General features: G+C 37.8%; 9 non-coding genes across 9 annotated transcripts; all 9 read left to right on the top strand.

Annotated features, from left to right (window-relative positions):
- The first annotated feature begins 2,117 nt into the window (after window positions 1-2,117).
- On the top strand, window positions 2,118-2,191 carry TRNAI-AAU (transfer RNA isoleucine (anticodon AAU)). Its single transcript has one exon. It is a non-coding gene; the product is annotated as a tRNA-Ile (tRNA).
- Window positions 2,192-4,040: 1,849 nt separating this feature from the next.
- On the top strand, window positions 4,041-4,114 carry TRNAI-AAU (transfer RNA isoleucine (anticodon AAU)). Its single transcript has one exon. It is a non-coding gene; the product is annotated as a tRNA-Ile (tRNA).
- Window positions 4,115-6,629: 2,515 nt separating this feature from the next.
- On the top strand, window positions 6,630-6,703 carry TRNAI-AAU (transfer RNA isoleucine (anticodon AAU)). Its single transcript has one exon. It is a non-coding gene; the product is annotated as a tRNA-Ile (tRNA).
- Window positions 6,704-9,218: 2,515 nt separating this feature from the next.
- Window positions 9,219-9,292, top strand: TRNAI-AAU (transfer RNA isoleucine (anticodon AAU)). The gene has a single exon. It is a non-coding gene; the product is annotated as a tRNA-Ile (tRNA).
- Window positions 9,293-11,807: 2,515 nt separating this feature from the next.
- On the top strand, window positions 11,808-11,881 carry TRNAI-AAU (transfer RNA isoleucine (anticodon AAU)). Its single transcript has one exon. It is a non-coding gene; the product is annotated as a tRNA-Ile (tRNA).
- Window positions 11,882-14,395: 2,514 nt separating this feature from the next.
- Window positions 14,396-14,469, top strand: TRNAI-AAU (transfer RNA isoleucine (anticodon AAU)). The gene has a single exon. It is a non-coding gene; the product is annotated as a tRNA-Ile (tRNA).
- A 2,515-nt stretch (window positions 14,470-16,984) lies between these two features.
- On the top strand, window positions 16,985-17,058 carry TRNAI-AAU (transfer RNA isoleucine (anticodon AAU)). The gene has a single exon. It is a non-coding gene; the product is annotated as a tRNA-Ile (tRNA).
- Window positions 17,059-17,846: 788 nt separating this feature from the next.
- Window positions 17,847-17,920, top strand: TRNAI-GAU (transfer RNA isoleucine (anticodon GAU)). The gene has a single exon. It is a non-coding gene; the product is annotated as a tRNA-Ile (tRNA).
- A 789-nt stretch (window positions 17,921-18,709) lies between these two features.
- On the top strand, window positions 18,710-18,783 carry TRNAI-AAU (transfer RNA isoleucine (anticodon AAU)). Its single transcript has one exon. It is a non-coding gene; the product is annotated as a tRNA-Ile (tRNA).
- Window positions 18,784-23,027: the final 4,244 nt, after the last annotated feature.

Raw genomic sequence — 23,027 nt, 5'->3', positions numbered from 1 at the left:
CAGGGACATACTTTCAATCAGTCTCCAAGCCAATACTTGATGCTCCTTTAATGTTGAAAATAGATGTATTTTCTTCTGTATCATGTGTATCTCTATATTTCCTTTGAGGGGAAGCTGATAGAATGATTAGATGAATCAATTGCATATAGGTGATGAATTGTTATTTATTGCTAAAACACATGGAAAAAACATTAATGGCTCTAAGTTCTAACACTAAGTATGAAAATCTCTTTTGTATTTTAATTTTTCTAAAGTCATATTAGTTTCTTCATGTTGATAATATATATTTATAACTTCATGGTAAACCTCCGAAATTAAGCTTTCCAAATCTCCCGGGTTAACTATCATTAGCACTTCTTCATATGCTGGACTTCCAGGAACTTGTGCAAAATGGCCTGTTAGCTCAGATGGTTAGAGCGTGGTGCTAATAACGCCAAGGTCACAGGTTCGATCCCTGTAAAGGCCAAGTTTAATTGTTTGAAAAAAGATTAATTTTTCTTGTGTCTCATTTTTGACTGTTTATCACCTTGGATCAAACGCTGCTTGAAGGATTGGATGAATGCATTTGATATAGTTGTAGAATTAATTATTATTCTGAAAGCTCCTGAATATCTATTAATGGTTCTAAGTTCTAACGCCAAGTAACTAAATCTCTTATTTATTGAAATTTATTGAGGTCATTTTTGTTTTGTCTTGTTGATGAAATATAAAGATAGTATGAATGTAAACAGCTGAATATAAGCTTTCCAACTATCCCGGGTTAACAATCGGTAGCACTTCATCATCTGCTATTTCTTCAATAGTATGCTATATATTTATTGAGCCTATTAGTTTAATCTTTAGAGCATAAAGTTAACAATGCCAAGAACATACTTTCAATCAGTCTCTAAGCCAATACTTGATGCTCCTTTAATGTTGAAAATAGATTTATTTTCTTCTGTATCATGTGTATCTCTATATTTCCTTTGAGGGGAAGCTGATAGAATGATTAGATGAATCAATTACATATAGGTGATGAATTGTTATTTATTGCTAAAACACATGGAAAAAACATTAATGGCTCTAAGTTCTAACACTAAGTATGAAAATCTCTTTTGTATTGTAATTTTTCTAAAGTCATATTAGTTTCTTCATGTTGATAATATATATTTATAACTTCATGGTAAACCTCCGAAATTAAGCTTTCCAAATCTCCCGGGTTAACTATCATTAGCACTTCTTCATATGCTGGACTTCCAGGAACTTGTGCAAAATGGCCTGTTAGCTCAGATGATTAGAGCGTGGTGCTAATAACGCCAAGGTCACAGGTTCGATCCCTGTAAAGGCCAAGTTTAATTGTTTGAAAAAAGATTAATTTTTCTTGTGTCTCATTTTTGACTGTTTATCACCTTGGATCAAACGCTGCTTGAAGGATTGGATGAATGCATTTTATATAGTTGTAGAATTAATTATTATTCTGAAAGCTCCTGGAATATCTATTAATGGTTCTAAGTTCTAACGCCAAGTAACTAAATCTCTTATTTATTGAAATTTATTGAGGTCATTTTTGTTTTGTCTTGTTGATGAAATATAAAGATAGTATGAATGTAAACAGCTGAATATAAGCTTTCCAACTATCCCGGGTTAACAATCGGTAGCACTTCATCATCTGCTATTTCTTCAATAGTATGCTATATATTTATTGAGCCTATTAGTTTAGTCTTTAGAGCATAAAGTTAACAATGCCAAGAACATACTTTCAATCAGTCTCTAAGCCAATACTTGATGCTCCTTTAATGTTGAAAATAGATGTATTTTCTTCAGTATCATTTGTATGTCTATATTTCCTTCGAGGGGAAGCTGACATAATGATTAGATGAATCAATTGCATATAGGTGATGAATTGTTATTTATTGCTAAAACACATGGAAAAAACATTAATGGCTCTAAGTTCTAACACTAAGTATGAAAATCTTTTTTGTATTGTAATTTTTCTAAAGTCATATTAATTTCTTCATGTTGATATCATATATTTATAACTTCATGGTAAACCTCCGAAATTAAGCTTTCCAAATCTCCCGGGTTAACTATCATTAGCACTTCTTCATATGCTGGACTTCCAGGAATTTGTGCAGACCGGCCTGTTAGCTCAGATGGTTAGAGCGTGGTGCTAATAACGCCAAGGTCACAGGTTCGATCCCTGTACAGGCCAAGTTTAATTGTTTGAAAAAAGATTAATTTTTCTTGTGTCTCATTTTTGACTGTTTATCACCTTGGATCAAACGATGCTTGAAGGATTGGATGAATACATTTGATATAGTTGTAGAATTAATTATTATTCTGAAAGCTCCTGGAATATCTATTAATGGTTCTAAGTTCTAACACCAAGTAACTAAATCTCTTATTTATTGCAATTTATTGAGGTCATTTTTGTTTTGTCTTGTTGATGAAATATAAAAATAGTATGAATGTAAACAGCTGAATATAAGCTTTCCAACTATCCCGGGTTAACAATCAGTAGCACTTCATCATCTGCTATTTCTTCAATAGTATGCTATATATTTAGTGAGCCTATTAGTTTAGTCTTCAGAGCATAAAGTTAAAAATGCCAAGGACATACTTTCAATCCGTCTCCAAGCCAATACTTGATGCTCCTTTAATGTTGAAAATAGATGTATTTTCTTCTGTATCATGTGTATATCTATATTTCCTTTGAGGGGAAGCTGATAGAATGATTAAATGAATCAATTGCATATAGGTGATGAATTGTTATTTATTGCTAAAACACATGGAAAAAACATTAATGGTTCTAAGTTCTAACACTAAGTATGAAAATCTCTTTGGTATTGTAATTTTTTTAAAGTCATATAAGTTTCTTCATGTTGATATTATATATTTATAACTTTCATATTCATATGCTGGACTTCCAGGATTTTGCGCAAAATGGCCTGTTAGCACAGATGGTTAGAGCGTGGTGCTAATAACGCCAAGGTCACAGGTTCGATCCCTGTACAGGCCAAGTTTAATTGTTTGTAAAAAGATACATTTTTCTTGTGTCTCATTTTTGACTGTTTATCACCTTGGATCAAAAGCTACTTGAAGGATTGGATGAATACATTTGATATAGTTGTAGAATTAATTATCATTCTGAAAGCTCCTGGAATATCTATAATTGGTTCTAAGTTCTAACGCCAAGTAACTAAATCTCTTATTTATTGCAATTTATTGAGGTCATTTTTGTTTTGTCTTGTTGATGAAATATAAAGATAGTATGAATGTAAACAGCTGAATATAAGCTTTCCAACTATCCCGGGTTAACAATCAGTAGCACTTCATCATCTGCTATTTCTTCAATAGTATGCTATATATTTAGTGAGCCTATTAGTTTAGTCTTTAGAGCATAAAGTTAAAAATGCCAAGGACATACTTTCAATCAGTCTCCAAGCCAATACTTGATGCTCCTGTAATGTTGAAAATAGATGTATTTTCTTCTGTATCATGTGTATCTCTATATTTCCTTTGAGGGGAAGCTGATAGAATGATTAAATGAATCAATTGCATATAGGTGATGAATTGTTATTTATTGCTAAAACACATGGAAAAAACATTAATGGTTCTAAGTTCTAACACTAAGTATGAAAATCTCTTTTGTATTGTAATTTTTCTAAAGTCATATTAGTTTCTTCATGTTGATAATTTATATTTATAACTTCACAGTACACTTCTGAAATTAAGCTTTCCAAATCTCCCGGGTTAACTATCATTAGCACTTCTTCATATGCTCGACTTCCAGGTATTTGTGCAAAATGGCCTGTTAGCTCAGATGGTTGTTATTTATTGCTAAAACACATGGAAGAAACATTAATGGTTCTAAGTTCTAACACTAAGTATGAAAATCTCTTTTGTATTGTAATTTTTTAAAGTCATATTAGTTTCTTCATGTTGATATTATATAAGTATAACTTCATGGTAAACCTCTGAAATTAAGCTTTCCAAATCTCCCGGGTTAACTATCATTAGCACTTCTTCATATGCTGGACTTCCAGGAATTTGTGCAAAACGGCCTGTTAGCTCAGATGGTTAGAGCGTGGTGCTAATAACGCCAAGGTCACAGGTTCGATCCCTGTACAGGCCAAGTTTAATTGTTTGTAAAAAGATTAATTTTTCTTGTGTCTCATTTTTGACTGTTTATCACCATGGATCAAAAGCTACTTGAAGAATTGGATGAATACATTTGATATAGTTGTAGAATTAATTATTATTCTGAAAGCTCCTGGAATATCTATAATTGGTTCTAAGTTCTAACGCCAAGTAACTAAATCTCTTATTTATTGCAATTTATTGAGGTCATTTTTGTTTTGTCTTGTTGATGAAATATTAAGATAGTATGAATGTAAACAGCTGAATATAAGCTTTCCAACTATCCCGGGTTAACAATCAGTAGCACTTCATCATCTGCTATTTCTTCAATAGTATGCTATATATTTAGTGAGCCTATTAGTTTAGTCTTTAGAGCATAAAGTTAAAAATGCCAGGGACATACTTTCAATCAGTCTCCAAGCCAATACTTGATGCTCCTTTAATGTTGAAAATAGATGTATTTTCTTCTGTATCATGTGTATCTCTATATTTCCTTTGAGGGGAAGCTGATAGAATGATTAGATGAATCAATTGCATATAGGTGATGAATTGTTATTTATTGCTAAAACACATGGAAAAAACATTAATGGCTCTAAGTTCTAACACTAAGTATGAAAATCTCTTTTGTATTGTAATTTTTCTAAAGTCATATTAGTTTCTTCATGTTGATAATATATATTTATAACTTCATGGTAAACCTCCGAAATTAAGCTTTCCAAATCTCCCGGGTTAACTATCATTAGCACTTCTTCATATGCTGGACTTCCAGGAACTTGTGCAAAATGGCCTGTTAGCTCAGATGGTTAGAGCGTGGTGCTAATAACGCCAAGGTCACAGGTTCGATCCCTGTAAAGGCCAAGTTTAATTGTTTGAAAAAAGATTAATTTTTCTTGTGTCTCATTTTTGACTGTTTATCACCTTGGATCAAACGCTGCTTGAAGGATTGGATGAATGCATTTGATATAGTTGTAGAATTAATTATTATTCTGAAAGCTCCTGGAATATGTATTAATGGTTCTAAGTTCTAACGCCAAGTAACTAAATCTCTTATTTATTGAAATTTATTGAGGTCATTTTTGTTTTGTCTTGTTGATGAAATATAAAGATAGTATGAATGTAAACAGCTGAATATAAGCTTTCCAACTATCCCGGGTTAACAATCGGTAGCACTTCATCATCTGCTATTTCTTCAATAGTATGCTATATATTTATTGAGCCTATTAGTTTAGTCTTTAGAGCATAAAGTTAACAATGCCAAGAACATACTTTCAATCAGCCTCTAAGCCAATACTTGATGCTCCTTTAATGTTGAAAATAGATGTATTTTCTTCTGTATCATTTGTATCTCTATATTTCCTTTGAGGGGAAGCTGATAGAATGATTAGATGAATCAATTGCATATAGGTGATGAATTGTTATTTATTGCTAAAACACATGGAAAAAACATTAATGGCTCTAAGTTCTAACACTAAGTATGAAAATCTCTTTTGTATTGTAATTTTTCTAAAGTCATATTAGTTTCTTCATGTTGATAATATATATTTATAACTTCATGGTAAACCTCCGAAATTAAGCTTTCCAAATCTCCCGGGTTAACTATCATTAGCACTTCTTCATATGCTTGACTTCCAGGAACTTGTGCAAAATGGCCTGTTAGCTCAGATGGTTAGAGCGTGGTGCTAATAACGCCAAGGTCACAGGTTCGATCCCTGTAAAGGCCAAGTTTAATTGTTTGAAAAAAGATTAATTTTTCTTGTGTCTCATTTTTGACTGTTTATCACCTTGGATCAAACGCTGCTTGAAGGATTGGATGAATGCATTTGATATAGTTGTAGAATTAATTATTATTCTGAAAGCTCCTGGAATATCTATTAATGGTTCTAAGTTCTAACGCCAAGTAACTAAATCTCTTATTTATTGAAATTTATTGAGGTCATTTTTGTTTTGTCTTGTTGATGAAATATAAAGATAGTATGAATGTAAACAGCTGAATATAAGCTTTCCAACTATCCCGGGTTAACAATCGGTAGCACTTCATCATCTGCTATTTCTTCAATAGTATGCTATATATTTATTGAGCCTATTAGTTTAGTCTTTAGAGCATAAAGTTAACAATGCCAAGAACATACTTTCAATCAGTCTCTAAGCCAATACTTGATGCTCCTTTAATGTTGAAAATAGATGTATTTTCTTCAGTATCATTTGTATGTCTATATTTCCTTCGAGGGGAAGCTGACACAATGATTAGATGAATCAATTGCATATAGGTGATGAATTGTTATTTATTGCTAAAACACATGGAAAAAACATTAATGGCTCTAAGTTCTAACACTAAGTATGAAAATCTCTTTTGTATTGTAATTTTTCTAAAGTCATATTAGTTTCTTCATGTTGATATTATATATTTATAACTTCATGGTAAACCTCCGAAATTAAGCTTTCCAAATCTCCCTGGTTAACTATCATTAGCACTTCTTCATATGCTGGACTTCCAGGAATTTGTGCAGACCGGCCTGTTAGCTCAGATGGTTAGAGCGTGGTGCTAATAACGCCAAGGTCACAGGTTCGATCCCTGTACAGGCCAAGTTTAATTGTTTGAAAAAAGATTAATTTTTCTTGTGTCTCATTTTTGACTGTTTATCACCTTGGATCAAACGATGCTTGAAGGATTGGATGAATACATTTGATATAGTTGTAGAATTAATTATTATTCTGAAAGCTCCTGGAATATCTATTAATGGTTCTAAGTTCTAACACCAAGTAACTAAATCTCTTATTTATTGCAATTTATTGAGGTCATTTTTGTTTTGTCTTGTTGATGAAATATAAAAATAGTATGAATGTAAACAGCTGAATATAAGCTTTCCAACTATCCCGGGTTAACAATCAGTAGCACTTCATCATCTGCTATTTCTTCAATAGTATGCTATATATTTAGTGAGCCTATTAGTTTAGTCTTCAGAGCATAAAGTTAAAAATGCCAAGGACATACTTTCAATCCGTCTCCAAGCCAATACTTGATGCTCCTTTAATGTTGAAAATAGATGTATTTTCTTCTGTATCATGTGTATCTCTATATTTCCTTTGAGGGGAAGCTGATAGAATGATTAAATGAATCAATTGCATATAGGTGATGAATTGTTATTTATTGCTAAAACACATGGAAAAAACATTAATGGTTCTAAGTTCTAACACTAAGTATGAAAATCTCTTTTGTATTGTAATTTTTCTAAAGTCATATTAGTTTCTTCATGTTGATAATATATATTTATAACTTCATGGTAAACCTCCGAAATTAAGCTTTCCAAATCTCCCGGGTTAACTATCATTAGCACTTCTTCATATGCTGGACTTCCAGGAACTTGTGCAAAATGGCCTGTTAGCTCAGATGGTTAGAGCGTGGTGCTAATAACGCCAAGGTCACAGGTTCGATCCCTGTAAAGGCCAAGTTTAATTGTTTGAAAAAAGATTAATTTTTCTTGTGTCTCATTTTTGACTGTTTATCACCTTGGATCAAACGCTGCTTGAAGGATTGGATGAATGCATTTGATATAGTTGTAGAATTAATTATTATTCTGAAAGCTCCTGGAATATGTATTAATGGTTCTAAGTTCTAACGCCAAGTAACTAAATCTCTTATTTATTGAAATTTATTGAGGTCATTTTTGTTTTGTCTTGTTGATGAAATATAAAGATAGTATGAATGTAAACAGCTGAATATAAGCTTTCCAACTATCCCGGGTTAACAATCGGTAGCACTTCATCATCTGCTATTTCTTCAATAGTATGCTATATATTTATTGAGCCTATTAGTTTAGTCTTTAGAGCATAAAGTTAACAATGCCAAGAACATACTTTCAATCAGCCTCTAAGCCAATACTTGATGCTCCTTTAATGTTGAAAATAGATGTATTTTCTTCTGTATCATTTGTATCTCTATATTTCCTTTGAGGGGAAGCTGATAGAATGATTAGATGAATCAATTGCATATAGGTGATGAATTGTTATTTATTGCTAAAACACATGGAAAAAACATTAATGGCTCTAAGTTCTAACACTAAGTATGAAAATCTCTTTTGTATTGTAATTTTTCTAAAGTCATATTAGTTTCTTCATGTTGATAATATATATTTATAACTTCATGGTAAACCTCCGAAATTAAGCTTTCCAAATCTCCCGGGTTAACTATCATTAGCACTTCTTCATATGCTTGACTTCCAGGAACTTGTGCAAAATGGCCTGTTAGCTCAGATGGTTAGAGCGTGGTGCTAATAACGCCAAGGTCACAGGTTCGATCCCTGTAAAGGCCAAGTTTAATTGTTTGAAAAAAGATTAATTTTTCTTGTGTCTCATTTTTGACTGTTTATCACCTTGGATCAAACGCTGCTTGAAGGATTGGATGAATGCATTTGATATAGTTGTAGAATTAATTATTATTCTGAAAGCTCCTGGAATATCTATTAATGGTTCTAAGTTCTAACGCCAAGTAACTAAATCTCTTATTTATTGAAATTTATTGAGGTCATTTTTGTTTTGTCTTGTTGATGAAATATAAAGATAGTATGAATGTAAACAGCTGAATATAAGCTTTCCAACTATCCCGGGTTAACAATCGGTAGCACTTCATCATCTGCTATTTCTTCAATAGTATGCTATATATTTATTGAGCCTATTAGTTTAGTCTTTAGAGCATAAAGTTAACAATGCCAAGAACATACTTTCAATCAGTCTCTAAGCCAATACTTGATGCTCCTTTAATGTTGAAAATAGATGTATTTTCTTCAGTATCATTTGTATGTCTATATTTCCTTCGAGGGGAAGCTGACACAATGATTAGATGAATCAATTGCATATAGGTGATGAATTGTTATTTATTGCTAAAACACATGGAAAAAACATTAATGGCTCTAAGTTCTAACACTAAGTATGAAAATCTCTTTTGTATTGTAATTTTTCTAAAGTCATATTAGTTTCTTCATGTTGATATTATATATTTATAACTTCATGGTAAACCTCCGAAATTAAGCTTTCCAAATCTCCCTGGTTAACTATCATTAGCACTTCTTCATATGCTGGACTTCCAGGAATTTGTGCAGACCGGCCTGTTAGCTCAGATGGTTAGAGCGTGGTGCTAATAACGCCAAGGTCACAGGTTCGATCCCTGTACAGGCCAAGTTTAATTGTTTGAAAAAAGATTAATTTTTCTTGTGTCTCATTTTTGACTGTTTATCACCTTGGATCAAACGATGCTTGAAGGATTGGATGAATACATTTGATATAGTTGTAGAATTAATTATTATTCTGAAAGCTCCTGGAATATCTATTAATGGTTCTAAGTTCTAACACCAAGTAACTAAATCTCTTATTTATTGCAATTTATTGAGGTCATTTTTGTTTTGTCTTGTTGATGAAATATAAAAATAGTATGAATGTAAACAGCTGAATATAAGCTTTCCAACTATCCCGGGTTAACAATCAGTAGCACTTCATCATCTGCTATTTCTTCAATAGTATGCTATATATTTAGTGAGCCTATTAGTTTAGTCTTCAGAGCATAAAGTTAAAAATGCCAAGGACATACTTTCAATCCGTCTCCAAGCCAATACTTGATGCTCCTTTAATGTTGAAAATAGATGTATTTTCTTCTGTATCATGTGTATCTCTATATTTCCTTTGAGGGGAAGCTGATAGAATGATTAAATGAATCAATTGCATATAGGTGATGAATTGTTATTTATTGCTAAAACACATGGAAAAAACATTAATGGTTCTAAGTTCTAACACTAAGTATGAAAATCTCTTTTGTATTGTAATTTTTTTAAAGTCATATAAGTTTCTTCATGTTGATATTATATATTTATAACTTCATGGTAAACCTCTGAAGTTAAGCTTTCCAAATCTCCCGGGTTAACTATCATTAGCACTTCTTCATATGCTGGACTTCCAGTAATTTGTGCAAAATGGCCTGTTAGCTCAGATGGTTACAGCGTGGTGCTAATAACGCCAAGGTCACAGGTTCGATCCCTGTACAGGCCAAGTTTAATTGTTTGTAAAAAGATAAATGTTTCTTGTGTCTCATTTTTGACTGTTTATCACCTTGGATCAAACGCTGCTTGAAGGATTGGATGAATACATTTGATATAGTTGTAGAATTAATTATTATTCTGAAAGCTCCTGAAATATCTATTAATGGTTCTAAGTTCTAACGCCAAGTAACTAAATCTCTTATTTATTGCATTTTATTGAGGTCATTTTTGTTTTGTCTTGTTGATGAAATATAAAGATAGTATGAATGTAAACAGCTGAATATAAGCTTTCCAACTATCCCGGGTTAACAATCGGTAGCACTTCATCATCTGCTATTTCTTCAATAGTATGCTATGTATTTATTGAGCCTATTAGTTTAGTCTGTAGAGCATAAAGTTAAAAATGCCAAGGACATACTTTCAATCAGTCTCCAAGCCAATACTTGATGCTCCTTTAATGTTGAAAATATATGTATTTTCTTCTGTATAATGTGTATGTCTATATTTCCTTTGAGGGGAAGCTGATAGAATGTTTAGATGAATCAATTGCATATAGGTGATGAATTGTTATTTATTGCTATAACACATGGAAAAAACATTAATGGTTCTAAGTTCTAACACTAAGTATGAAAATCTCTTTTGTATTGTAATTTTTCTAAAGTCATATTAGTTTCTTCATGTTGATAATTTATATTTATAACTTCATGGTACACCTCTGAAATTAAGCTTTCCAAATCTCCCGGGGTAACTATCATTAGCACTTCTTCATATGCTGGACTTCCAGGAATTTGTGCAAAATTGCCTGTTAGCTCAGATGGTTAGAGCGTGGTGCTAATAACGCCAAGGTCACAGGTCCGATCCCTGTACAGGCCAAGTTTAATTGTTTGTAAAAAGATACATTTTTCTTGTGTCTCATTTTTGACTGTTTATCACCTTGGATCAAAAGCTACTTGAAGGATTGGATGAATACATTTGATATAGTTGTAGAATTAATTATCATTCTGAAAGCTCCTGGAATATCTATAATTGGTTCTAAGTTCTAACGCCAAGTAACTAAATCTCTTATTGATTGCAATTTATTGAGGTCATTTTTGTTTTGTCTTGTTGATGAAATATAAAGATAGTATGAATGTAAACAGCTGAATATAAGCTTTCCAACTATCCCGGGTTAACAATCAGTAGCACTTCATCATCTGCTATTTCTTCAATAGTATGCTATATATTTAGTGAGCCTATTAGTTTAGTCTTTAGAGCATAAAGTTAAAAATGCCAAGGACATACTTTCAATCAGTCTCCAAGCCAATAAGTGATGCTCCTTTAATGTTGAAAATAGATGTATTTTCTTCTGTATAATGTGTATGTCTATATTTCCTTTGAGGGGAAGCTGATAGAATGATTAGATGAATCAATTGCATATAGGTGATGAATTGTTATTTATTGCTAAAACACATGGAAAAAACATTAATGGTTCTAAGTTCTAACACTAAGTATGAAAATCTCTTTTGTATTGTAATTTTTCTAAAGTCATATTAGTTTCTTCATGTTGATAATTTATATTTATAACTTCATGGTACACCTTCGAAATTAAGCTTTCCAAATCTCCCGGGTTAACTATCATTAGCACTTCTTCATATGCTGGACTTCCAGGAATTTGTGCAAAATGGCCTGTTAGCTCAGATGGTTAGAGCGTGGTGCTAATAACGCCAAGGTCACAGGTTCGATCCCTGTACAGGCCAAGTTTAATTGTTTGAAAAAAGATTAATTTTTCTTGTGTCTCATTTTTGACTGTTTATCACCTTGGATCAAACGATGCTTGAAGGATTGGATGAATACATTTGATATAGTTGTAGAATTAATTATTATTCTGAAAGCTCCTGGAATATCTATTAATGGTTCTAAGTTCTAACGCCAAGTAACTAAATCTCTTATTTATTGCAATTTATTGAGGTCATTTTTGTTTTGTCTTGTTGATGAAATATAAAAATAGTATGAATGTAAACAGCTGAATATAAGCTTTCCAACTATCCCGGGTTAACAATCAGTAGCACTTCATCATCTGCTATTTCTTCAATAGTATGCTATATATTTAGTGAGCCTATTAGTTTAGTCTTCAGAGCATAAAGTTAAAAATGCCAAGGACATACTTTCAATCCGTCTCCAAGCCAATACTTGATGCTCCTTTAATGTTGAAAATAGATGTATTTTCTTCTGTATCATGTGTATCTCGATATTTCCTTTGAGGGGAAGCTGATAGAATGATTAAATGAATCAATTGCATATAGGTGATGAATTGTTATTTATTGCTAAAACACATGGAAAAAACATTAATGGTTCTAAGTTCTAACACTAAGTATGAAAATCACTTTTGTATTGTAATTTTTTTAAAGTCATATAAGTTTCTTCATGTTGATATTATATATTTATAACTTCATGGTAAACCTCTGAAATTAAGCTTTCCAAATCTCCCGGGTTAACTATCATTAGCACTTCTTCATATGCTGGACTTCCAGTAATTTGTGCAAAATGGCCTGTTAGCTCAGATGGTTAGAGCGTACTGCTAATAACACCAAGGTCACAGGTTCGATCCCTGTACAGGCCAAGTTTAATTGTTTGTAAAAAGATAAATGTTTCTTGTGTCTCATTTTTGACTGTTTATCACCTTGGATGAAACGCTGCTTGAAGGATTGGATGAATACATTTGATATAGTTGTAGAATTAATTATTATTCTGAAAGCTCCTGAAATATCTATTAATGGTTCTAAGTTCTAACGCCAAGTAACTAAATCTCTTATTTATTGCAATTTATTGAGGTCATTTTTGTTTTGTCTTGTTGATTAAATATAAAGATAGTATGAATGTAAACAGCTGAATATAAGCTTTCCAACTATCCCGGGTTAACAATCGGTAGCACTTCATCATCTGCTATTTCTTCAATAGTATGCTATGTATTTATTGAGCCTATTAGTTTAGTCTGTAGAGCATAAAGTTAAAAATGCCAAGGACATACTTTCAATCAGTCTCCAAGCCAATACTTGATGCTCCTCTAATGTTGAAAATAGATGTATTTTCTTCTGTATAATGTGTATGTCTATATTTCCTTTGAGGGGAAGCCGATAGAATGTTTAGATGAATCAATTGCATATAGGTGATGAATTGTTATTTATTGCTAAAACACATGGAAAAAACATTAATGGTTCTAAGTTCTAACACTAAGTATGAAAATCTCTTTTGTATTGTAATTTTTCTAAAGTCATATTAGTTTCTTCATGTTGATAATTTATATTTATAACTTCATGGTACACCTCTGAAATTAAGCTTTCCAAATCTCCCGGGTTAACTATCATTAGCACTTCTTCATATGCTGGACTTCCAGGAATTTGTGCAAAATGGCCTGTTAGCTCAGATGGTTAGAGCGTGGTGCTAATAACGCCAAGGTCACAGGTCCGATCCCTGTACAGGCCAAGTTTAATTGTTTGTAAAAAGATACATTTTTCTTGTGTCTCATTTTTGACTGTTTATCACCTTGGATCAAAAGCTACTTGAAGGATTGGATGAATACATTTGATATAGTTGTAGAATTAATTATCATTCTGAAAGCTCCTGGAATATCTATAATTGGTTCTAAGTTCTAACGCCAAGTAACTAAATCTCTTATTTATTGCAATTTATTGAGGTCATTTTTGTTTTGTCTTGTTGATGAAATATAAAGATAGTATGAATGTAAACAGCTGAATATAAGCTTTCCAACTATCCCGGGTTAACAATCAGTAGCACTTCATCATCTGCTATTTCTTCAATAGTATGCTATATATTTAGTGAGCCTATTAGTTTAGTCTTTAGAGCATAAAGTTAAAAATGCCAAGGACATACTTTCAATCAGTCTCCAAGCCAATAAGTGATGCTCCTTTAATGTTGAAAATAGATGTATTTTCTTCTGTATAAAGTGTATGTCTATATTTACTTTGAGGGGAAGCTGATAGAATGATTAGATGAATCAATTGCATATAGGTGATGAATTGTTATTTATTGCTAAAACACATGGAAAAAACATTAATGGTTCTAAGTTCTAACACTAAGTATGAAAATCTCTTTTGTATTGTAATTTTTCTAAAGTCATATTACTTTCTTCATGTTGATAATTTATATTTATAACTTCATGGTACACCTCCGAAATTAAGCTTTCCAAATCTCCCGGTTAACTATCATTAGCACTTCTTCATATGCTGGACTTCCAGGAATTTGTGCAAAATGGCCTGTTAGCTCAGATGGTTAGAGCGTGGTGCTAATAACGCCAAGGTCACAGGTTCGATCCCTGTACAGGCCAAGTTTAATTGTTTGAAAAAAGATTAATTTTTCTTGTGTCTCATTTTTGACTGTTTATCACCTTGGATCAAACGCTGCTTGAAGGATTGGATGAATGCATTTGATATAGTTGTAGAATTAATTATTATTCTGAAAGCTCCTGGAATATCTATTAATGGTTCTAAGTTCTAACGCCAAGTAACTAAATCTCTTATTTATTGCAATTTATTGAGGTCATTTTTGTTTTGTCTTGTTGATGACATATAAAGATAGTATGAATGTAAACAGCTGAATATAAGCTTTCCAACTATCCCGGGTTAACAATCGGTAGCACTTCATCATCTGCTATTTCTTCAATAGTATGCTATATATTTATTGAGCCTATTAGTTTAGTCTTTAGAGCATAAAGTTAACAATGCCAAGAACATACTTTCAATCAGTCTCTAAGCCAATACTTGATGCTCCTTTAATGTTGAAAATAGATGTATTTTCTTCAGTATCATTTGTATGTCTATATTTCCTTCGAGGGGAAGCTGACACAATGATTAGATGAATCAATTGCATATAGGTGATGAATTGTTATTTATTGCTAAAACACATGGAAAAAACATTAATTGCTCTAAGTTCTAACACTAAGTATGAAAATCTCTTTTGTATTGTAATTTTTTTAAAGTCATATAAGTTTCTTCATGTTGATATTATATATTTATAACTTCATGGTAAACCTCTGAAATTAAGCTTTCCAAATCTCCCGGGTTAACTATCATTAGCACTTCTTCATATGCTGGACTTCCAGTAATTTGCGCAAAATGGCCTGTTAGCTCAGATGGTTAGAGCTTGGTGCTAATAACACCAAGGTCACAGGTTCGATCCCTGTACAGGCCAAGTTTAATTGTTTGTAAAAAGATATATGTTTCTTGTGTCTCTTTTTTGACTGTTTATCACCTTGGATCAAACGCTGCTTGAAGGATTGGATGAATACATTTGATATAGTTGTAGAATTAATTATTATTCTGAAAGCTCCTGAAATATCTATTAATGGTTCTAAGTTCTAACGCCAAGTAACTAAATCTCTTATTTATTGCAATTTATTGAGGTCATTTTTGTTTTGTCTTGTTGATGAAATATAAAGATAGTATGAATGTAAACAGCTGAATATAAGCTTTCCAACTATCCCGGGTTAACAATCGGTAGCACTTCATCATCTGCTATTTCTTCAATAGTATGCTATGTATTTATTGAGCCTATTAGTTTAGTCTGTAGAGCATAAAGTTAAAAATGCCAAGGACATACTTTCAATCAGTCTCCAAGCCAATACTTGATGCTCCTTTAATGTTGAAAATAGATGTATTTTCTTCTGTATAATGTGTATGTCTATATTTCCTTTGAGGGGAAGCTGATAGAAGGTTTAGATGAATCAATTGCATATAGGTGATGAATTGTTATTTATTGCTAAAACACATGGAAAAAACATTAATGGTTCTAAGTTCTAACACTAAGTATGAAAATCTCTTTTGTATTGTAATTTTTCTAAAGTCATATTAGTTTCTTCATGTTGATAATTTATATTTATAACTTCATGGTACACCTCTGAAATTAAGCTTTCCAAATCTCCCGGGTTAACTATCATTAGCACTTCTTCATATGCTGGACTTCCAGGAATTTGTGCAAAATGGCCTGTTAGCTCAGATGGTTAGAGCGTGGTGCTAATAACGCCAAGGTCACAGGTCCGATCCCTGTACAGGCCAAGTTTAATTGTTTGTAAAAAGATACATTTTTCTTGTGTCTCATTTTTGACTGTTTATCACCTTGGATCAAAAGCTACTTGAAGGATTGGATGAATACATTTGATATAGTTGTAGAATTAATTATCATGCTGAAAGCTCCTGGAATATCTATAATTGGTTCTAAGTTCTAACGCCAAGTAACTAAATCTCTTATTTATTGCAATTTATTGAGGTCATTTTTGTTTTGTCTTGTTGATGAAATATAAAGATAGTATGAATGTAAACAGCTGAATATAAGCTTTCCAACTATCCCGGGTTAACAATCAGTAGCACTTCATCATCTGCTATTTCTTCAATAGTATGCTATATATTTAGTGAGCCTATTAGTTTAGTCTTTAGAGCATAAAGTTAAAAATGCCAAGGACATACTTTCAATCAGTCTCCAAGCCAATAAGTGATGCTCCTTTAATGTTGAAAATAGATGTATTTTCTTCTGTATAATGTGTATGTCTATATTTCCTTTGAGGGGAAGCTGATAGAATGATTAGATGAATCAATTGCATATAGGTGATGAATTGTTATTTATTGCTAAAACACATGGAAAAAACATTAATGGTTCTAAGTTCTAACACTAAGTATGAAAATCTCTTTTGTATTGTAATTTTTCTAAAGTCATATTAGTTTCTTCATGTTGATAATTTATATTTATAACTTCATGGTACACCTCCGAAATTAAGCTTTCCAAATCTCCCGGGTTAACTATCATTAGCACTTCTTCATATGCTGGACTTCCAGGAATTTGTGCAAAATGGCCTGTTAGCTCAGATGGTTAGAGCGTGGTGCTAATAACGCCAAGGTCACAGGTTCGATCCCTGTACAGGCCAAGTTTAATTGTTCAAAAAAGATTAATTTTTCTTGTGTCTCATTTTTGACTGTTTGTCACCTTGGATCAAACGCTGCTTGAAGGATTGGATGAATGCATTTGATATAGTTGTAGAATTAATTATTATTCTGAAAGCTCCTGGAATATCTATTAATGGTTCTAAGTTCTAACGCCAAGTAACTAAATCTCCTATTTATTGCAATTTATTGAGGTCATTTTTGTTTTGTCTTGTTGATGAAATATAAAGATAGTATGAATGTAAACAGCTGAATATAAGCTTTCCAACTATCCCGGGTTAACAATCGGTAGCACTTCATCATCTGCTATTTCTTCAATAGTATGCTATATATTTATTGAGCCTATTAGTTTAGTCTTTAGAGCATAAAGTTAACAATGCCAAGAACATACTTTCATTCAGTCTCTAAGCCAATACTTGATGCTCCTTTAATGTTGAAAATAGATGTATTTTCTTCAGTATCATTTGTATGTCTATATTTCCTTCGAGGGGAAGCTGACACAATGATTAGATGAATCAATTGCATATAGGTGATGAATTGTTATTTATTGCTAAAACACATGGAAAAAACATTAATGGCTCTAAGTTCTAACACTAAGTATGAAAATCTCTTTTGTATTGTAATTTTTCTAAAGTCATATTAGTTTCTTCATGTTGATATTATATATTTATAACTTCATGGTAAACCTCTGAAATTAAGCTTTCCAAATCTCCCGGGTTAACTATCATTAGCACTTCTTCATATGCTGGACTTCCAGGAATTTTTGCAGACCGGCCTGTTAGCTCAGATGGTTAGAGCATGGTGCTGATAACGCCAGGGTCACAGGTTCGATCCCTGTACAGGCCAAGTTTAATTGTTTGAAAAAAGATTAATTTTTCTTGTGTCTCATTTTTGACTGTTTATCACCTTGGATCAAACGATGCTTGAAGGATTGGATGAATACATTTGATATAGTTGTAGAATTAATTATTATTCTGAAAGCTCCTGGAATATCTATTAATGGTTCTAAGTTCTAACACCAAGTAACTAAATCTCTTATTTATTGCAATTTATTGAGGTCATTTTTGTTTTGTCTTGTTGATGAAATATAAAAATAGTATGAATGTAAACAGCTGAATATAAGCTTTCCAACTATCCCGGGTTAACAATCAGTAGCACTTCATCATCTGCTATTTCTTTAATAGTATGCTATATATTTAGTGAGCCTATTAGTTTAGTCTTCAGAGCATAAAGTTAAAAATGCCAAGGACATACTTTCAATCCGTCTCCAAGCCAATACTTGATGCTCCTTTAATGTTGAAAATAGATGTATTTTCTTCTGTATCATGTGTATCTCTATATTTCCTTTGAGGGGAAGCTGATAGAATGATTAAATGAATCAATTGCATATAGGTGATGAATTGTTATTTATTGCTAAAACACATGGAAAAAACATTAATGGTTCTAAGTTCTAACACTAAGTATGAAAATCTATTTTGTATTGTAATTTTTTTAAAGTCATATAAGTTTCTTCATGTTGATATTATATATTTATAACTTCATGGTAAACCTCTGAAATTAAGCTTTCCAAATCTCCCAGGTTAACTATCATTAGCACTTCTTCATATGCTGGACTTCCAGTAATTTGTGCAAAATGGCCTGTTAGCTCAGATGGTTAGAGCGTGGTGCTAATAACGCCAAGGTCACAGGTTCGATCCCTGTACAGGCCAAGTTTAATTGTTTGTAAAAAGATAAATGTTTCTTGTGTCTCATTTTTGACTGTTTATCACCTTGGATCAAACGCTGCTTGAAGGTTTGGATGAATACATTTGATATAGTTGTAGAATTAATTATTATTCTGAAAGCTCCTGAAATATCTATTAATGGTTCTAAGTTCTAACGCCAAGTAACTAAATCTCTTATTTATTGCAATTTATTGAGGTCATTTTTGTTTTGTCTTGTTGATGAAATATAAAGATAGTATGAATGTAAACAGCTGAATATAAGCTTTCCAACTATCCCGGGTTAACAATCGGTAGCACTTCATCATCTGCTATTTCTTCAATAGTATGCTATGTATTTATTGAGCCTATTAGTTTAGTCTGTAGAGCATAAAGTTAAAAATGCCAAGGACATACTTTCAATCAGTCTCCAAGCCAATACTTGATGCTCCTTTAATGTTGAAAATAGATGTATTTTCTTCTGTATAATGTGTATGTCTATATTTCCTTTGAGGGGAAGCTGATTGTTATTTATTGCTAAAACACATGGAAAAAACATTAATGGTTCTAAGTTCTAACACATTGGGGCCGATTCCGATCCAGTACATAGCACATCCAACCGAATGTCTGGGAATCACGGTTCGATCCCCAGCGCCGGCGGCAGAAAAGCCCAGCACCATGTGACTCTGAGGAATAGCTGGTGCCGCGGCTAGGGCGGCTGACTCGGAAATCTGGAGATCACGGTTCGATCCCCGGCGCCGGCGGCAGAAAAGCCCACCACCATGTGACTCTGAGAAATAGCTGACGCCGCGGCTAGGGCGGCTGACTCGGAAATCTGGAGATCACGGTTCGATCCCCGGCGCCGGCGGCAGAAAAGCCCAGCACCATGTGACTCTGAGGAATAGCTGACGCCGCGGCTAGGGCGGCTGACTCGGAAATCTGGAGATCACGGTTCGATCCCCGGCGCCGGCGGCAGAAAAGCCCAGCACCATGTGACTCTGGGCAATAGCTTGCTTAATCTTCCCGACGGCCCCTAGCGACCCTTACGGGTGATTGTGCGCTTTACAAATGTGGATTATTATTATTATTATTATTATTTGGCCAGATTCCGATCCGGTTCGTAAAAGCACATCCGCCCGAATCTGTCGGACGACCACGTACGCCCGGGGTAGGTCTGCCCGGGACCCGTGGAGCCCTTCCCGGGTACTTTGCCGTGCCGTTGGCCTCCTGGAGATGGGTGCCCCGGACGCCCGGGGGAGGTCTGCCCGGGACCCGTGGAGCCCTTCCCGGGTACTTTGCAATGCCGTTGGCCTCCTGGAGATGGGTGCCCCGGACGCCCGGGGGAGGTCTGCCCGGGACCCGTGGAGCCCTTCCCGGGTACTTTGCAATGCTGTTGGCCTCCTGGAGATGGGTGCCCCGGACGCCCGGGGGAGGTCTGCCCGGGACCCGTGGAGCCCTTCCCGGGTACTTTGCAATGCCGTTGGCCTCCTGGAGATGGGTGCCCCGGACGCCCGGGGGAGGTCTGCCCGGGACCCGTGGAGCCTTCCCGGGTACTTTGCCATGCCGTTGGCCTCCTGGAGAAGGGAGCCCCGGATGCCTAGGTAGGTGTTTTCCAGGCACATCTGATCTGGTCCCCCCAGGCAGAGAACTGCAAGAAGTGTCTGGGCATACCTTGTCCTTAGTAATCCGGAGGAAGGCTACCCCTCTTTCTTGGATCCGTGCGCCCCGAGTGACAGAGGGGACCCAAGGCGCGAAAGTACCCGAGCTCCTGGAGCCGTCGCTGGGATCCGGGAGGCAAATGGCACCTCATCGGGACTTCCAGGGAAGTTCGGCCATCTGGTCGCCCCCATAGGAAAGCATTGCAGGAGACCAGATGGCCGAGGCGATCCTGGAGACCAGATGCCCGAGGGAATCCGGGAGACCAGATGGCCGAGGGGATCCCGGAGACCAGATGGCCGAGGGGATCCCGGAGAACAGATGGCCGGGCACGAGAGTCAAGCCAGCCGGTGCCACTCTGCACCCCGACAAAAAAGGGAGCTGGCGCCAGGGAACGGCAAGGTGGGGACCGGAGGCCCAGGGCCGTGGCACCCGACCTGGGGCCCGGACGGGCCCCTGGACCCAGCCTAGGCTCCGATGCACAGAGACGCAGGGGACGCCTTCCCGGGCCCTCCGGACCAACGTCCCGGGCACCCTGCCACGCAGCAGGACTAAGGACAGAGCCCGGGAGGTGGAGGCCGCCCTCCCCGGGCCCTCGGGGGCCCCGGCCAGAGCTGCTGAACTCAGCCGAGCGAGGGGAGGCTCCCCCCGCTCGAAGGAACCCCCGTCCTGGTCCTTTGGCAGTGCGGCAGGCCGGGGGACCAGGCCCAGGGCCGTGGCACCCGACCCGGGGCCCGGCCAGGCCCCCCAGACCCCATTCAGGGCTTCCTGCCACGCGGCAGGCCCAGGGACGGATCCGGGGCTGGGGCGGCATCCTGGCATGTCCAGCTGCCGGCTGAGGACGGCTAGGCCGAGGGGGGTCCCAGAATACCTTGTCCCTACCAATCCGGAGGAAAATTACCCTCCTTTCTCGTAATCCGTGCACGTGAGGTGACAGAGGGGACCCAGGGCGCAAACGTGCCCGACCTCCTGGAGCCCTTGCTGGGGTACGGGAGGCGAATGGCACCTCATCGGGACTTCCAGGGAAGTCCGGCCATCTAGTCGCCCCCATTGGAAAGCATTGCGGGGGACCAGATGGCCGAGGCGATCCTGGAGACCAGATGGCCGGGACCGAAATGACGCCCAATCGGCCTGCCCCGGGCCTGTAGGGCTCGGGGGCTGCAGGGCTCAATGGCTGCAGGGCTCTGGGGCTCCGGGGCTCCGGGGCTCCGGGGCTCCGGGGCTCTGGGGCCGCTGGGCTCCACGGCTCGGGGGCTGCAGGGCAGCAGGGCTCCGGGGCTGCTGGGCTCCAGGGCTGCAGGGCTCCAGGGCTGCAGGGCTCCGGGGCTCCGGGGTTGCAGGGCCCGGAACCCATGGAGCCCTTCCCGGGCTCTTCCCCACGCCACGGGTCGGAGGAGGGAGCCCCAGACATCTGGTCCCCGGCAGGGGACCGCCAGCACAGGGAGGGTGCCTGGGCATACCCTTGCCCCTAGTAATCCAGATGAAAATTACCCTCCTTTCTTGTAATCCGTGCACGCGAGGTGACAGAGGGGACCCAGGGTGCAAACGTGCCCGACCTCCTGGAGCCCTTGCTGGGGTCCGGGAGGCGAATGGCACCTCATCGGGACTTCCAGGGAAGTCCGGCCATCTAGTCGCCCCCATTGGAAAGCATTGCGGGGGACCAGATGGCCGAGGCGATCCTGGAGACCAGATGGCCGGGACCGAAATGACGCCCAATCTGCCTGCCCCGGGCCTGTAGGGCTCGGGGGGCCACAGGGCTCGACGGCTCCGGGGCTCCGGGGCTCCGGGGCTCCGGGGCTGCAGGGCTGCAGGGCTCCGGGGCTGCTGGGCTCCAGGGCTCCAGGGCTCAGGGGCTGCAGGGCAGCAGGGCTCTGGGGCTCCAGGGCTCCGGGACTGCTGGGCTCCGGGGTTGCAGGGCCCGGGACCCATGGAGCCCGTCCCGGGCTCTTCCCCACGCCGCGGGTCGGAGGAGGGAGCCCCGGACACCTGGGAGGTGTTGCCCGGGGCACATCCCATCTGGTCCCCGGCAGGGAACCACCAGCCCCGGGAGGGTGCCTGGGCATACCCTTGCACCTACTAATCCGGAGGAAAGTTACCCCCCTTTCTTGTAATCCGTGCACTCAAGGTGACAGAGGGGACCCAGGGCGCAAACGTGCCCGACCTCCTGGAGCCCTGGCTGGGATCCGGGAGGCAAATGGCACCCCATCGGGACTTCCAGGGAAGCCCGGCCATCTAGTCGGCCCCATAGGAAAGCTTTGCGGGCGACCAGATGGCCGAGGGGAGAGGGCCGACCAGATGGCGGGGACCGAAAGGACGCTAATCTGCCTGCCCCGAGAGCCTCCCTGGGCCCTGGTGGACCCTCCGTCCCGGCGCCCGGACCGGCTTGCAGGACGGAGTGGTTCCCGCACCCCAGGGCCTGCCGGAGGGAACCCGAGCCCCGGGCCCGGTCCCAGGCCCGGCTCCCGAACCCTAGGCCAGGCCCGGGAGAGCCTCCTCTGGGCTGCAGGGCTACATGGCTCAGGGGGGGGCTGCAGGGCTCCGTGGGCTGCAGGGCTTCGGAGCTGCCGGGCTCGGGGGCTCCAGGGCTGCCGGGCTCG

Source organism: Lissotriton vulgaris, chromosome 4_1, assembly GCF_964263255.1.
Source record: "Lissotriton vulgaris chromosome 4_1, aLisVul1.2, whole genome shotgun sequence".
Classification (NCBI taxonomy): Eukaryota; Metazoa; Chordata; class Amphibia; order Caudata; family Salamandridae; genus Lissotriton; species Lissotriton vulgaris.
Note: the sequence above shows the minus strand (reverse complement) of the source record. Positions and strands in the feature narration are given on the sequence as shown.